Genomic DNA, 16,272 nt, shown 5'->3' with positions numbered 1-16,272 from the left:
GGGCCAAGCCAAGTAACTGTAAGTTTTCATGTGAAATATGTTTGTTATACACATATAGCCTACACTGTGGAGTCTGTTCTATAAGCACCATTGTTTTGTGGCGGCGGACAGAAAATAATCTGAAAGTGCCCCTCCTGAGACCAGGCTCTGGATCCGCCACTGGGCTGGGGGACATTATGCAAGAGGGAGATGAGCACTATGAGGGACTTTACTGGGAGACAATGTGGGGGATATTACTTAGGAGAGAAAAGCATTGTGAGGTTTATTACTGGAGGGGCACTGTACATTAGTACATTACTACTGTGGGGCAGTGAGGGGGGCATTAGTGCTGTAGAGGCACTTTGAGGGATACTACTGCTGTAGGGGCACTGTGGAGGACATTTCTCCTGTAGGGGCAAGGTGGAGGACATTGCTATTGGGTGGCACTGTGGGGGACATTACTACAGCGGGGCTTTGTTGGGGACATTACTACTGTGGGGGGACTTTGCTACTGGAGGCGCACTGTGGTGGACATTACTACTATGGAGGACATTACTAATGTAGGGGGCTCTCTGGGGGACATTGCTACTGGAGGCACACTGTGGGAGACATAACTGGCAGCATTATTGCGGTACTGTAGGGGAGTTAATACTGGGGACAGAATAAGGGGAATTACTGGTGGCACTGGGGACTTCTAACACTGAGGCACTTGTAGGGGGCATTACCGGTGCATTTTGTAATATGAGGGCACTATATGGGGCATTATGTACTGGGGTATTACTACAGGGGACACTATAGGAGACATTATTAATACTGGAGGGCACTATAATGACATTTTTACTGGGGGTAAAATAGAGGATATTAATGCTGGAGGCACGGTATGGGCATTTCTATTATAGGAACATATTACAGGACATAATTTTTGGGGACACTATACAGGCATTAATGCTGGGAGCCCAAAGTAGGGTTTTATTATTACTGGGGGCATTTTAGTGGAAATTATTATTGGGGGAATTCTAGGGGGCATTAGAATTGCTGGAGGCACTATAGGGAAAATTTTTCTACTGGGGTCACTATTTTGTCATCATTTTAGTATTTGGGTGCAGGAGGATGACATTGTCAGGACACCAGGATGGGGACTTTGTATTGAAAATTTGGGGAGGTTGATGGAATAATTGAGAAATGTAACATGTCTATTTTCTTTCTGTGTCCGTTCGTTTTTTGTGGACCGTATGTGGCACCATTCATTTGAATGGGTCCGTGGGTCTGCAAAAAAAAAAAAAAAAAAAAGAGGAAGGTACTCCGTGTGCATTCTGTTTCCGTATTTCTGTTCCGCAAAAAAATAGAATATGTCCTATTATTGTCTGCATTACGGACAAGGATAGTACTGTTCTGTTCCGCAATAGCTGTTCTGTTCCGCAAAATATGAAATGCACATGGATGTTAAATACACAAAATACATACGGTTGTGTGCATGAGGCTTAAGAGCATACCTCCCGAATTTCAAAACAAATAAAGAGGGAGACAACGCGCACATTTATTTCCGCACTAGGCCACGCCTCTAACTCTGCCCAAAACATTACTATACACCTAATCCCACCCAGTCCCCTAAATGCCCCCATTTTGCCATTTATGCCCACATTGTTCCTCCTTCACAGTAGTTATGCCCTGATATGTTCCCCTCACAGTAGCGATGCCCAGATATGTTATCCATCACAGTAATATGCCCAGTTATGTGCCCCCTCACAGAATTATGCCCAGCTGTGCCTATGGAAGCAGGGACAACTGCTTGAATGCTGGACATACCTCCCCCGTACCAGGACAGCCACTGAAATCCTGGACTGTCCCGCCGGATCTGGGGCGGTTGGGAGGTATGGTAAGAGGTATGTATATGTTTATGTCTGTATGTGTGGTTTGTCGGGGACGGGCCCAGGCACATTGTTTGCAGCACAGGGGGCCCTGTTAATAGCTATAGCGCTTTTACCAGATTTTTCTCATGAGTTTCATAGAATGAAAAAAAAATGCTACATTTCCCTGCAAAGAAAAACTCCCATTCTGGAGGATTTCCATGTATTACCTTGTTGCCACCTACCTCCATTATATGCTCACTCCAAACTTGCAAAGACAGCACACTATTCCTCCTTAATGTAGCAGTCCCTATCGTAGTCCTTGACCATCCAACCTCTCAGAGGCATCCCATCTCCACATCATCCTCCGTTTATCATCGCCCTCAGTTTTGAATCCAGACGGGTTCATTTATTTATTTATTTTTTACGTAGAAACAAGGTTACGTTTTTTACTACTTAAAAAAATAAATAAAAGTGGCATCTATGGCCATGATTAATCAACGGGGAACAAATTGAAGGTTGTCTACTTGTGTAAAAGTCACGGTCTGTGCAGCAAATTTCTGAAAGTGGCAGACAGTACTTGTTAAATTTAGCAAACTATCACACTTGTATTTTCACCTGCCACAGCTACAGCAGATCAGGAGTGGATTGCAGTTGAGATATTTTTAGGGGGACTTTTCCAATTGTCCCAGTAATATAAAAAGCCAAAAGCCAACTCCTTAGGAACACCCACAAAACATCTGGAGTTCTGCAATTGACGCAGCTGGCGCAAAATAAAATAACATTGGTTTGTTGCACACTATTGATAAATTTGTCTTACGAGTAAAATTACTAAGAAATGTCCCAATTTACAAAAAAAAAAAAAAGTTTGATAAATCAGCTCCTATATCAGTGTTGGCGAACCTATGGCATGGGTGCCAGAGGTGGCACTCAGAGCCCTCTCTGTGGGCACCCACACCCTGGAAAAAGTCTATGGTGTACCAATATGCCTTAGACTTTTCCTGCCATTCATCAGCGCAGGGCGCACTATGAATGGCGCAGGCAGCGCACTGAATGTAGGCAGGCTATTATAGCTAAATGTTAAAGTACATGGAAGATATACTATATACAACTATGTTGTATTCAGGGTAAATTGCCGTGTTGGCACTTTACGATAAATACGTGGGTTTTGGGTTACAGTTTGGGCACTCGGTCTTAAAAAGGTTCACCATCACTGTCCTATGTGTTAGGTATACCATCAGTGATTGTGAGCCAAAACCAGGTGCGGGTCAAAAACACAGAACAGGTGCCATCTCTCCATTACACCTTATGGCCCCCTGCACACGAACGTGTGCTTACCGTTGCCGTATTGCGGACCGCATTTGCGGATCCGCAATACACGAGTGCCGTTCCGTGGGCATTCCGCATCACCGGAGATGCGGAACGGAAATCCAGAGATGCGGGATGGTGCGGAACGGAACCCTACGAAGTGCTTCCGTGGGGTTTCGCCCCGTACTTCCGTTCCGTAAAAAGATATAACATGTCCTAGCTTTTTGCGGAACGGCCGGATCCGCTGCGGCTGCCCCATGGACTGTGTTCGTGCATTGCGGCCCGCATTTCGCGGGCCACAACACAACCACGGGGTGCACACGTTCATGTGCAGAGGGCCTATCTCTGTGATGCCTCCACTCTGTTTGGCTCACAATCACTTTGAGACCTTATGACGGATCTTAATACCGGAAAATATTAACGCTAGTGTGAAAGTAGCCTTATTCACCTTTGTTTAGCCATTTCTGAAATCATAAGTTATGACTTGACGTGAATCAAAGTTGAAGTACAAATAAAAAGCTAACCTTGCTCTAAAATAATAAAAAAAACAAATCTTAATGACTCATGGCACATCTTGGGATTTCACACTTTTTGGGGGCGCAGAGATATTAGTAATTCTGGGCCAGCCTGTTAGGAGTTTGCAGAAATGACTTCTCTACTAATACATACCAAAGGAGCATAGATTGTCAGGCAATCTTAGTGCATAGACACACGCTTTTCTATATAATTGTAAAGTTGTTGCCTTTTAATTTGGTAATTACATCCTACATGTTATTTTCATGGTTTATGCATGTAACTATTGAAACTTACCAGCAGACCAAGAATTGTATTATAGTCACAGTTAAGGTCCGTCTGTCAAACAGAGATGAAAATTCATAAATCTCTATAAAGCATGAGCTGATAGATTGATGAGCTATTAGGCTAGGAGTACACGGCGACACTGGTTGTGCAACAGCTGTCGCGGCCAGGATCACTGAGTAGTGGTGAGACCATAGAAATAAACGGGATCGCCGCGGCAGTCGCAAGAAAACCAGCCGTTGCGCGACCAGTGTCGACTTGTAGTCCTAGCCTTTTAACAAATTTTTTTTATTAGGCGCATTCTGTGATGCAGGTGGATTTCTATGTCTTCATTAATTACCAAATCATATTAGAAAGTTGGGTTTCATTTGCAGAGTCAATGTTTTACTATATTTATATATATATATATATATATAAAAAACAACAACTTTTAATTATAGTTCTGTTGTCTTCTCTGTGCTATAGTTTCATACCAGTAAGGCCTCATGCACACGACCGCACAAAACACGGAAGCCGCCCGTGTGCCTTCCGCAATTTGTAGAGTGGAATGGGCGGCCCATTGTAGAAATGCCTATTCTTGTCCGCAAAACGCACAAGAATTAGACATGCTATATTATTTTTTTCGGGGCCACAGAACGGTGCAACGAATGCGGACAGCACACGGAGTGCTGTCCACATCTTTTGCGGCCCCATTGAAGTGAATAGGTCCACAACCGAGCCGCAAAAAATGCGGCTCGGATGCGGACCACAACAACGGTCGTGTGCATGAGGCCTTAGGGTCTATTCACACATCCGCAAAATGGGTCCGCATCCGTTCCGCAAATTTGCAGAACGGGTGCAGACCCATTCATTTTCAATGGGGCCGGAATGTGCTGTCTGCATCCGCATATGCGGATCGGCATTTGCGGATCCGCACTTCCGCATCCGTGCTTCCGTTTCTGCAAAAAAATAGAGCATGTCCTATTCTTGTCCGCAATTGCGGACAAGATTAGGCATTTTCTATTATAGTGCCGGCGATGTGCGGTCCGCAAATTGCGGAATGCACATTGCCGGTGTCCGTGTTTTGCAGATCCGCAAAACATTTACGGATGTGTGAATGGACCCTAATACACATCATGTTCCTTTGTAATTTGTAATAATTAAGAAATGTTCTTACTATTGCTTGCTTAAAATCTTGAATAAATGCCTTGTATAGTGTAGTATCTCCCTATAATGAAAAATACATAGGTAAGAAACAAAATCCTTGCAGTTGTGTAAAAGTTGGCTGAAGCAGGTGTTCTCCAACACGGAGTAGAAGACATTGGCAGAAGGATGAATGCAGAGCCACAATGCTGTTAACATAGGTCAACTTTCCCTCAACTGCATTCAACTTGTCTGGAACTTCTCAGACAGGCAAAACTTAACTTAAGGATTGCAAATAGGAGTTGGTGATGGATGCAATTATTTGAATAGGGATGAGTGAATTGCTTGAAATTCAACTTTGATTTGATTTGGCCAAATAGGTCGGACGATTTAATTTAGGTCGGTATAATTTTGACTCAAATAAAAAGTGCTCTAATTGCCGTCCTTCTTCATCTTTCCAGTCTTCCAATCTGAAAAAATGGCTAAAGCTATTTTGAGAAATTGGCCTGAATCGAATTGACAAAAATTTTGATTTGGCTCAATTTTTGGGAAATTTTTGGTCGAATTTGATTCACTTATCTCTAGTCTTTTTATCTCTAGTCTTTATATCTGGCATTGGAGATAACCAAATATATTCTGCGCATATTGGATTCCACCCGAATTTTGTAAACATTTGAGGTGGATCCGAAACTGAATTTTTGGTGATTTAATTTGAGTGAATTTTGGGGAGGGAGAAAGGGGTGGTGGTTAAAGAAAGTGAGAGAGAGAGAGAGAGAGAGAGAGAGAGAGAGAGAGAGAGAGAGAGAGAGAGAGAGAGAGAGAGAGAGAGAGAGTTTTTTTTTTTTTTTCACAAGCAGAATTAAGAAAGAAACAATAGATACCTAAGAGTGTCATGAACAAATTTTTGGCTAATTGGAGCACTTTCAATTTGGATAGAATATGAGTTGCACTGAAGGTCCTTGGGCCAACCAGAACAAATGATTCTGAGGGCCCACCCTCTGTGTATATAGGACCTTAAGGGTCCTGTTTTATTAGGGTTCAATTAGTGTCAGAGCTTGGGCCCTCCAGAGGATCCTCTGGTGGGCTAGCCCCACTCTGGGTAGAATCTAATCAGATCCTAATCAAATTGGGTGACTGATTCAGCCAAATCGAACCCAAATGGAATTTTGAACAATTCATCTCTACTGGTCATCAAAGTCTCTTTCCATCTTCCAGCTATGTCAAAACATGCTAATAGCAACACCTAAGGAATGACAGGAATGGGGTAAAACTATATGCTCTCCGTGAACTAACCCATGCTGGCAAGCCAGGGTAGTGCTCAACCCTTCTCTTACAAATATGGCTGACTAAGGACCTAGTGTTCCCTGCTCCTAAGCTCCACCCAACTGCACCCTTGTGCTCCCATGTGGTATGGCTACTTCTGCACCTCCACCCACATGGCATCTGTTGCTAAACGCTCCCCTAGCACCATGTTAATCACTGTCTTAGACACCAGACATGAATAGCTACCCTCTACCTTCTATATATCATATTTCTCCATACAAGGACCAGTGAAATCCCAGTAATATCCCAGTGTGAGACACCACAAGCTGGACACCAAGAAAGAACAGTTCTTTCACATTACAGTTGTTTCAGTAAATTTACTAAGTAAGATAACCGTCTCAGCTAATTCTGTCAGTAATGGGACACATTACGTCATCGCACACATTGGAGATCTTTTGGCAGGTCCTGTTCAGTGAAGATAGAAGAAGCTGCTTCAGCGTTATGAAGTGGATGAGGTGAGTTGTTGTTGTTTTTTTTAACCCTAAATGGCCATATTTTTTGGGCATTCTGTCTTAAGAATTATTATTATTCACCGATGTAACCATGTTATAACGGAAAATAATAAAATCACACAAACACCGAACTCAAACCCGGACTTTAGTGAAAAAGTCCAGGTTTGGGTCCAGGCACTCGAACTCGCAAAAGTTTAGTACAAACCCAAACTTTGCAGTAAGGGTTCACTCATCCCTATCAGTGAGAAATGTCTGGCTCAGCATCACTTGATGCTCTATGTTTTACCGTCATATTACTTTCTTTCTGGTGGGGGTTGTAACTGTTCCATTTTCAATAGGTGGAGGAAAATGTTTGGGAGGGAGCCCACTCATGAGATCTTTGTACTGAGTCATCCATGTGTTCATAAAGCCCTGGTTTTGTATGAGTTTCTTTATTCTGTTCAGGAATAACGTTCAGCGACTCGGCATATTGTAGATTTATACATATATACATTTATATATTTTTTACCTGTAAAAAATTATACTTTGACAATAGATCCTTAAATCTCTGACCACTCGGGTTCTTTAAAGAGAATAGAAACAAAAATAAGCAACAGATATTAAAAATCAAAGATGTAGCTGATGTAACATCATGGATCTACTGTAATTCTTCTAACAAGCAAGGCCGTAGCTATAGGGGGTGCAGATGTAGCAGTCGCTACTGGGCCCAGGAGCCTTAGGGGCCCAAAGACCCTTGTGCCACATAAGAAGACACTGGTATTATAGAAAGTGCATTCTGGTAAAGTTACACCTGTGCCTGGATGGAAGGGGATTTAGGTCAAGAATTTGACATGGGGGGGGGGGGGGGGGGGTTGCCGTTTCAATTTTTTACTCAGGCAACACGAGGGCTATGTGCTTCCCTGCCCCTCTCCACAAAGCACTGAGGGAAGGGGGGCCCAAGCTGAACTCTTGCATTAGGGCCCATGAGCCGTTGGCTACGCCACTCCTAATAGGTGAGAGTCTACTTCAATGTATTCCGCATAAGCGGTCCCCTATGACATATAGAGCGCAGGTTTCTAACCTTTCCTGAGTGTTTTCTATAATCTATAATTGTAGAATTATTGTATAATTGTAGATATCATTTTGTTGCATATCAGATAATCTATTCACATACTGTATGTCTTTTCAGGGTTCATTCACAGGGGACGCAGCTGAGGATCTGCAGCCAAATCCACTGCCAGAACATGCAGATCTGTGGCAGGTTTTTCGGTGGATTTCACCCTATGCATTGCAAGGTGTCACATCGTCTATGTAAATCCACAGCATCAATTGACATACTGCGAATTTAAAATCTGTGCCGCAGGTCTATTCACATGCAGAAAATCCACAGTGTATCATCCTATGTGGAATTTAGGTTACAACTAGTGTTGAGCTTTGTAGACTTCAATCCGAATTTAAGGGAAAATTTGATTCAACGCAAAGCCGTATTTCCTCATGCTTCGTGGTAACTAATCAATTTTCACAATGGTGGTGAAAACAAAAAAATATATACTAACCTCATCCGTTTTAGCATGAAGAGCTGGCTGCTGGCATCTTGGTTGAAGATCTCGCACAAATCCTGTGCGCAGTGATGGTATGACATCACCACACCGGCCGATGTGATGACGGCATCACGGGCAGCGTGAGATTTTGAGCTAGATCTTTAATCCAGATGGCGGCAGCCGGCTCTTCACGCTCAAACAGATGAGGTATGTATGATTTTTTTTTCACTGTAATATTACTTATTAAAATGATAAGATTCCACAATGAGCTATGAACGCGGCATCTGAGGGTTACAATGACGGGGCGGCGCAATCACTGCTCCCTGTCATTGCACCCGCTACTTACAAATAAATGCACTTTGTGATGAAGTAATTCATCACAAAGAGTTTTTTTTTTTTTTTTTTGTAAAACACGGAGAAGCAGCTGAATCGAATTTTCCAATACTTTGCTCATCTCTAGTTACAACCACATGTGGCATTTGGGATACGCCTGTGCTGCGATCTAGAACCACTTGGCCATATGAACCACACTGGGCCCTAATTAACTAAAGAGACCCCATACAGTTTAAGCCGGTCTGCATTGTTAGGCCTAGTTCACACGAACGTTTTTTTTGCGGGTGTACGGGCCGTTTTTTTGTGTTCCGTATACAGTCCGTATACGGAACCATTCATTTCACTGGTTCCGCCAAAAAAACGGAATGTGTTCCGTATGCATTCCGTTTCCGTATTTCCGTTTTTCCGTTCCATTGAAAGATCAAGCTTGTCCTATATTTGGCCGTAAACCATGGGTCGTGGCTCCATTCAAGTGAATGGATCCGCAAAAAAAGGAACACATATGGAAATGCATCCGTATGTCTTCCGTTTCCGTTCCGTTTTTTCTGAACCATCTATTGAAAATGTTATGGCCAGCCCAATTTTTTCTATGTAATTACTGTATACTGTACATGGCATACGGAAAAACGGAACGGAAAAAAGGAAAGGAAACAAAAAACGGAAAAACGGATCCGTGAAAAACGGACCGCAAAACACTGAAAAAGCCATACGTTCGTGTGAACTAGGCCTTCATGGGTGTGTAGTATTGCAGGGGTCGTGCGGCCATTAACAATGCAGACCGGCTAACACAGTGCAGTCTCATTAAGTTATGGCGGTTCTTGGTTGCAGCATGGCTGCATCCCGAACACAACAAGACTGCGACAAATGTTTGTATCCTTAATCACAAGGGCATGTTAAGTTTTGGATTCTTTATGCAGATTTACAGTTTACACTGCTGTGAACCCCCATGATGATTAGCACTTTATAGACACTTATTTCCCCCAAAAGTGAGGGTAAATGTCAGTGCGTCTTATAAAGCGAATACTAGTGAGCGTCTGGTATGGGGGTCTAGTGGGGCGTCTGATATGGGAGTCTGATATCAGGGTATCTGAGGTCGGATAGTGGGGTTTTAAGGGAGGTTTGGTCTGAGATCTGATATGGGGGTCTGATGTGAGGTTTGATCTGAGGTCTAATATGGGGGTCTGATATGGGGGTCTGATGTTTGGGTCTGATATGGGGTCAGATATTGGGGCTTGATATGGAGGTCTGATATGAGGTTTGATCTGAGATCTGATATGGGGGACTGATGTGAGGTTTGATTTGAGATCTGATATGGGGGACTGATGTGAGGTTTGATCTGAGGTCTAATATAAGGGTTTGATCTGAGGTCTAATATGGGGGTTCTGATCTGAGGTCAGATATTGGGGGTTTGATGTTGAGGTCTGATATGGGCGTATGATCTGAGGTCTGATTAAGATTTGGGGGTCTGATCTGAGGTCTGATAAATATTATTTTTTTCTGATTTTCCTCCTCTAAAAAGTTATAATCCGGTATATTTTACAAAGTAAAAAATATGGAAATTTGGCTAATCAGCCATTGGCTACCCACTGCCGTTTCTGTATTTGTGAATTTGTTTCTGCAATACGGATTCATAATGAAAAATAATGGGAGGCAGAATACGCTGGTTCACGTGGATTTCGGCACAGAATTCAGGAAGAAAACTGTACTGAAAATTAGCTGCCTGAATATGCCATAAGGTATTATCAGCAAAAAAAAGCAGATACAAACGTGTTTTTTTAAGGTGCTGTATTCCTTTAAAGGGACTCTCTCACTAAACATAGACTAAAGACATAAAACTGTAACGTGTTGTGTTTCAATCTCGGGATGTAAACAATAATAGTTTGATTAATTGCCAGCAAGCAGAGATATTAAGTAGGAAAAAGAACATATATTAAAGTAACATTTTCATTTTATAGTTTTCTAGCTTTATTCGCATTTTATTATGTTCAAATATAAATCAAAATTAAAATCAATCACATTTAGGTTAAGTTTCCATAAGGGCTGATATGCTGTGGATTTTCTGCTATGAAAATGGGGGCAGAAAATCCACAGAGTTTATAGTAGCAGCAAAGTCAATGATATTTTCTAAAATCCATAGCACATCAATTTCTGCTGCAGATTTCCACCACAAATTTAACCTTTTGCAATGCAGCAATTGCGCAGCAAAAATCTGTATGTAACTCATGTAGATTTTACAGCAGATTTCTTGGGATTTATTCCGCTGTAGTAGAAGTTCCATGAGAATGTACCCCTAAAGCTTTTATTAGTTATCTCATATTGGTTCCAAAATTTGCACCAAAACTGTGCAAAAAAGTTCAGCACAAGTTAAGCCTCATTCGCATGTCAGTGTTCGGTCAGTGATTTTGAGCGAAAACCAGGTGCGGCTCTAAACACAAAACAGGTGCAGATCTTTCCCTTATTCCTTATATCTGCGGAGGCTCCAATCCTGGTTTTGGCTTACAATAACTGATAGAAATCACTGACCAAAACACTGACGTGTTACTGAAGATTAAGGCACATGACCATTCAGTTTTTAGCGGTCCGAAAACCGTGGATCCGCAAAACACGGATGGCGTCTGTGCGTGTTCCGCAATTTGCAGAACGGCACTGACAGCCTTTAAAATAACTGCCTATTCTTGTCTGCAAAGCGCGGACAAGAATAGGACATGTTATATATATATATATTTTTAAGTGAATGGGTCCGCATCCGAGCCACCCAAAAAAAAAACGGATGCGGACCAAAACAATGGCCGTGTGCATGAGGCCTAAGGCTAAGTTCACACTAGTTATTTGGACAGTTATTTCCATCAGTTATTTGGAGCCAAAACCAGATGTAATGAAATAACTGATCAAATAACTAAAGAGTGAACTTAGCCTGAGGGCTCATGCACACAAACATATTTTTTTCCATTTCCGTTCAGTTTTTTTGCATATGCGGAACCATCCACTTCAATGGGTCCACAAAAAAAAATAAAAAAATGGAAATGACTCAATGTGCATTCCATTCCTCAAAAAAATAGAACGTCTTAGGTCTCATGCACACAACTGTATGTATTTTGCAGTCCGCAAAAAATGGATATGCAAAAAATACAGATGACATCCGTGTGCATTCCGGAACAGCTGGCCCCTAATAGAACAGTACTTTTCTTGTCCATGATGTGTTTTTTTTGCGGAACGAAAATACGGAAACGGAATGCACACGGAATAACTTAAATTTTTTTTGCAGACCCATAGAAATAAATGGCTCCGCACACGGTCCGCAAAAAATGGAGCGGACACGGAAAGAAAATACATTCATGTGCATGAGCCCTTATTCTTGTCTGGGGGAAAAGGACAGGCATTGTTACAATAGATGTGCAAAAAAAAAAAAAAAACTGATGCAATACGGATATACGGATGTCATCAATTTTTTTTTTTTTTTGCAGATCCGTGTTTTGCAAACCGCAAAATACATACGGTCGTGTGCATGAGCCCTAAAAGGGGTTTTAATATTATGGCTACACAGCAATATTGGATGGGACACATGTAGCATGCAAGTATCGCAGTGTAGCAGAGCAGCCATGGGAATGAGTGGGATTGCAGCGTGACTCGCACGTTTGCTGCCACTGCGACATGCAACTAGCAAAAAATCCAGCAGTGTTGGATTTTTTGCATTCACGTTTTGCGGTTGCAGCAAATATGCGAGTCATGCTGCGATCCTATTCATTCCTGAGTCTGGGTTCAGACCTGAGCGTTTTACAGCGCGTTCCTACGCGCTGTAAAACGCTCATCAGGCAAGAACCAATGATTCCCTATGGGAATGGTTCTCACCTGAGCGTTTTACAGCGTGTACGATCGCGCTGTAAAACGCCCGACGCTCCCCAAGAAGTACATGAGCTTCTTTGGGGCGTCTTGTCGCGCGTTCCCGTACATAGACTTCAGCGGGAACGCGCGACAATGTGTGCTCGTCTGTCTCTGTATGCGCGATTGCAAACGCCCGTACAATCGTGCATACAGAGCGCTCCATCACGAACGCTCAGGTCTGAACCCAGCATAAAGCTTACCTGCTACACTGCGTTACTTGGGCGCACCCAAAATTGCCATGTAGCCGCACCCTTACAAACCCATTTTACAAATGGCATAAAACAGCTGCAGATTCTTTTAATTTGTACATATCTTATATCTGGTGATGTTTTTGTTGTAATACACCTACCTGTAAGACAGTAGCCAAACATTCTTTATCAGTATCATCACCATAACCTGCAAAAGATGTAAGAATAATTTCAATAAATTGCGCATAACAGATATCAATCAGTGCAACAGCTTGCAGTGTGCATGTTTTTGGGAGGAAGGCCATCCTAACCATCTACTTACCTAGGTTGAATATGGCACAGAGGCTGAGCATGGTCAGCAGAGTTAGAAAGCCTGTCCTCATTGTGCACACTGGAGTGATTAGCACAGGGTGTGTATGACAGTCAGGGATAGCCCCTGTTTTATACAGCGGATCGTCACATTGTGGTTATGAAATCAGTGGAGTTTTTCACTGACACATGGGAAAGGCAAACAAACACATATTATAGTCAAGGCATCTACTAGACTTGGCATGTTCACATTTCCCTATATATTCCTCCAGGCACTGATCCAAAAACGGAAAGAAACATACCTGCACAGAGCACTGCAAAAAGGCTTATTAACAGTCATTGCGGGGTTAATCAGAAGCCATTAGGGTCTGGTTTCTGTCCTTCAAGGGCATTTCCTAGCAAAGATCAGTGAAACACGGCCAGAACAAGGATGCCATCTCTGTTGTCTAACAGTCTATTCGGTAGGACTATCAGCTGTGTATCCACCTGACTTCTCCACAACGCAACTGATGGTCCCAACCCCATTTATAAGGCAAGAAATCCCACTTATTAAACCTGACAGGGCACACCTGTGAAGTGAAGACCATTTCAGGTGACTACCTCTTGAAGCTCATCAAGAGAATGCCAAGAGTGTGCAAAGCAGTAATCAAAGCAAAAGGTGGCTACTTTGAAGAACCTAGACTATGACATATTTTCAGTTGTTTCACACTTTTTTGTTATGTATATAATTCCACATGTGTTAATTCATAGTGTTGATGCCTTCAGTGTGAATCTACAATTTTCATAGTCATGAAAATAAAGAAAACTCTTTGAATGAGAAGGTGTGTCCAAACTTTTGGTCTGTACTGTATACATATATTTTATTATTTCTTCTTTGACCGCCGTTTGAGATACTTCCTTTGTTGGGAAATGTCCAAAGTTTGGGTTTAGTCCAGTTGTAATTTTATTACAGTGAAGGTAATTTGGCACTAATACTATTAAGAATCAACGTTAACAATACTATACCTGTCTGTCTTATACCTCTATCTACCGAGGTATTCATCCATCTACTATATACATCACTTTTATATAGATCACAGATTAGAAGTTTGGCGCTCGTTCTCTCCTTCCCAGTGTCGTTTCCACCACTTCACGGGTTACGGATTTTTCCTTTGGAGTACATGGCAGATAGTGTCAGTGTCCTCAATGATCCCTCTGTGCCTTACAACTACTGGGTGTCCAAGCTGGACAAGTGGCACGAACTGGCGCTCTACGCCTTGGAGGTGATGGACTGCAATGCCACCAGCATTTTGTCAGAGCGGGTAATTAGTGCTGCTGGGGGCATAATAGCTGATAAGTGCATCCGCCTGTCAACTGAGAATGCTGACAGGTTGACTCTTACCAAAATGAACAAAGCTTGGATTGCCCCTGACTTCTCTACTCCACCAGAGGAAAGCGGATGAACATAAAGGCACTTTAAATGTGGCTTTAAGGTGTATTGAATACACTGTATTCCCATGCACCCATTCCACCACAAAAAAGGGTATATGGTTCAATCTTCCTTTTCTCGTCATCCTCGTCCATCATATCAACATGCATATTAGTCTGCCCTCACTCCAATGTTGTAGAGGGCCAGCTCACCTGCAGGCCCTCGCATGTAATGTTTTTAGAGGGTCAGATCACCAGCAGGCCCTCCCCTACAATCTTTTAGAGGGTCAGCTCACTTGCAGGCCCTCACATGTAATGTTTTATAGGAAAATCTAACCAGCAGGCCCTCACCTACAATCTTTTAGAGGGTCAGTTCACCTGCAGGCACTTAAATGTAATGTTTTAGAGGAACAGCTAACCAGCAGGCCCTCACCTACAATCTTTTAGAGGGTCATCTCACCTGCAGGCCCTCGCATATAATGTTTTGGAGGGTCAGCTCACCAGCAGATGGCCCCTGAGCTTACCTGCAGGCCCTTGAATATAATGTTTTAGAGGGTCAGCTCACCTACAATCTTTTAGAGGGCCAGATCACCTGCAGGCCCTCGCATGTAATGTTTTAGAGGGTCAGCTCACCAGCAGTCCCTCACCTAAAATCTTTTAGAGGGTCAGCTCACCTGCAGGCCCTTGAATATAATGTTTTAGAGGGTCAGCTCACCAGCAGGCCCTCACCTACAATCTTTCAGAGGGTCAGCTCACCTGCAGGCCCTTGAATATAATGTTTTAGAGGGTCAGCTCACCAGCAGGCCCTCACCTACAATCTTTTAGAGGGTCAGCTCACCAGCAGGCCCTTGCATATAATGTTTTAGAGGGTCAGCTCACCAGCAGGACCTCACCTACAATCGTTTAGAGGGTCATCTCACCAGCAGGCCCTCGCATATAATGTTTTAGAGGGTCAGCTTACCAGCAGGCCCTCAACCATAATGTTTTACAGGATCAGCTCACCAGCAGGCCCTCACCTACAATCTTTTAGAGGGTCAGCTCACCTGCAGGCCCTTGCATGTAATGTTTTAGAGGGTCAACTCACCAGAAGGCCCTCACCTACATTCTTTTAGAGGGTCATCTCACCAGCAGGCCCTCGCATATAATGTTTTTCAGGGTCAGCTTACCAACAGGCCCTCAACCATAATGTTTTACAGGGTCAGCTCACCAGCAGGCACCCACCTACAATCTTTTAAAAGGTCAGCTCACTTGCAGGCCCTCGCATGTAATGTTTTAGATGGTCAGCTCACCAGCAGGCCCTCAACCATAATGTTTTACAGGGTCAGCTCACCAGCAGGCTCTCGCCCATAATTTGTTCAATGGTTAGCTAAGGAGCAGGCACTCACCCACAATTTTTTCAAAGGTCAGCTCAGCAGCAGGCACTCGCCTATAATTTTTTCGATGCTCAGATCAGCAGCAGGCACTTGCTGCTAATGTTTTAGAGAGTCAGCTCTGCAGCAGACCCTCACCCCTAATGTTTTAGATGGTCAGCTCAGCAGCAGGCCCTTGCGGCAAGGCCTTGCCCGTATTGTTTTAGAGGGTCACCAGCAGGACCTTGCTCCTAATGTTTTTGAGGGTCACCAGCAGGCCATCAATCATAATTTTTCAAGGGTGTACGATGCCCTCCTTTATGTGTAATAATGGGTGTATTGGAGTGCAGATTCCTTGTAATTTTTGGAAGCCCTTTCACTTAGTGCATAGGCTTTATGAGTGGAGGAGTCCCACTACCTGAACAATTGTACTACGATGTGAATAAGGCCCTCCA

The 16,272-nt window shown here is 43.1% G+C and overlaps 1 long non-coding RNA gene across 1 annotated transcript; it reads right to left on the bottom strand.

The window, feature by feature from the left end:
• Window positions 1-5,091: 5,091 nt before the first annotated feature.
• Window positions 5,092-13,197, bottom strand: LOC122943427. Its single transcript, XR_006390863.1, has 4 exons — window positions 13,075-13,197; window positions 12,914-12,960; window positions 7,338-7,391; window positions 5,092-5,139 (listed from the first exon to the last, which is right to left on the bottom strand). It is a non-coding gene; the product is annotated as an uncharacterized LOC122943427 (long non-coding RNA).
• Between the last annotated feature and the right edge of the window lie 3,075 nt (window positions 13,198-16,272).

The sequence above is a fragment of the Bufo gargarizans genome, chromosome 7, assembly GCF_014858855.1.
Source record: "Bufo gargarizans isolate SCDJY-AF-19 chromosome 7, ASM1485885v1, whole genome shotgun sequence".
Lineage (NCBI taxonomy): Eukaryota > Metazoa > Chordata > Amphibia > Anura > Bufonidae > Bufo > Bufo gargarizans.
This window is presented reverse-complemented; position numbering and strand designations above follow the sequence as displayed.